This window comes from Austrofundulus limnaeus, unplaced genomic scaffold (genome assembly GCF_001266775.1).
Source record: "Austrofundulus limnaeus strain Quisiro unplaced genomic scaffold, Austrofundulus_limnaeus-1.0 Scaffold396, whole genome shotgun sequence".
Classification (NCBI taxonomy): domain Eukaryota; kingdom Metazoa; phylum Chordata; class Actinopteri; order Cyprinodontiformes; family Rivulidae; genus Austrofundulus; species Austrofundulus limnaeus.
This window is the reverse complement of record NW_013952798.1, coordinates 393,761-395,346: the sequence shown is the minus strand read 5'-3', so window position 1 is coordinate 395,346 and position 1,586 is coordinate 393,761. Positions and strand designations below refer to the sequence as shown.

The following is a 1,586-nucleotide window of genomic DNA, read 5'->3' as shown; positions in this document are numbered from 1 at the left end:
ATTCTCAACTTTATCACCTTGGTGTCGCACCCAGAACAGTAGCTACATGCCATTGTGCGTACCGCGGACGTAAAAAATTGATCTCTGCACAGACCAGTCCGCGGATGTCCGCTTCAAGTCCGCATTGAGTCCGCCTCGAGTCCGCGCTGACCTCCGCGGACCGAAGTGCGCCCGAGTATGTGGGAGCCTCAAGGCTTAAACTGGTCACATCCATGAAAGTAATTTTAAGTCTATTTGAGAACAAAAAACACAGGATTAAGTACCACTGCTCTCCTAAAGGTACAATCTTACTATGCTGCAACTGTTGGTGACTTGTGAGAAATTAGGTCAGTTTTCTGTTGCAGTGTCATGATRTCCTGGGTGTTTGTAACCAAGTAACCATCAAGCAACAACAACCTTGGATCTGTTGACTAAATTCTTCCTGGCTGGATGTGTCGACAAAGGCTCTCCCCCCCCCTCCCCCCCACCTCCTTTCGCCCATCTAATCTGCTTTTCCAGAGCTGGCTGAAAGCTGCACAGAAATGAACAGTTTCCATCAATATTTCTGAACTATGGCTGTGCTGGTTTTGGGGGACTGGATTCTTCAGGCCCCATTAAACTCACTTACTCCTCTGGCTAATAAACTTACTCTATGCATTGTTTTTTTTTCATAAACACCATAGTGTGTCACAGTGTTGATATTATATGATGTTTTTGCTTTTTTCCTCATCTTCCCTTCCCTTGTGTGATTTTCAGTTTTTCTTTGTTTCTAAGTTGGCGCCACAGCAGGCAGCCTGTTACTGCAACTCCACTGATTTGAGCTGCTGTAATGTTCAAATTTCCCCACTGTGGGATCAATAAAGTTCTATCTTATCTTATCTTATCTTATCTTAAGCTGTGTGGGCAGTTCAAAAATAATAATAGTAATAATAATAAACACTTTATTTTGTAAGCTCAGCTAGCAAAACTGTTTTCTTGGCCGTACACATTTTATTTCTAATATCATACCTGCCTCAGCTCTTGTATTTTGACTTGTGTTTTCATCATATTGTGCCACAATAAATGAAAATATTTACAAACTCAGATTTATTTACTCAGAGAAATTGCATTCATCTTTAAGAGTTACTGTAGGTACTTTTCTTCTGTCAGGTATTTGCTTAAATAGGGAAAGCTTTTCTCACCAACTGCATGTATAATATACGTCATTTAAATGTGGACAAACTCAWTGGCAGCACAGTTTGAGGTGCATGAATCCCTTTGTAAAGATTTATTTTTAGGTAAATGGATGCTCAAAACCTACAACAAAAATCATACAATGTTTGGTGATATAAGACCTCATATTTTGATTTAGTAAAGTTCAGTTTTACTCAACAGGTTTGTCTGCTGTGTCCTCCTACACAATGTTAAGTTGACAGTGGCCACACTCTGGTAACATTTTCATGTCTGTCAGCTATGAAGGTATTCCTTCCTTCATAAATTGTTAATAGGCTTTGTAAATACTGTAGTCAGAAAGTAAAAATATAAGGATAAAGTTTCTTTGTACACATAGTATATACATAGAATGAACAAAATGAATAAGGACAAAGGGTTTAGCTTACAGCGAGTAA

At 39.1% G+C, this 1,586-nt stretch overlaps 1 protein-coding gene across 1 annotated transcript in view; it reads right to left on the bottom strand.

Annotated features, from left to right (window-relative positions):
* The window catches only part of ankef1a (ankyrin repeat and EF-hand domain containing 1a), a gene marked incomplete at its 3' end in the record, with an annotated part of 36,387 nt that overhangs the window by 1,006 nt on the left and 33,795 nt on the right, over window positions 1–1,586 (bottom strand).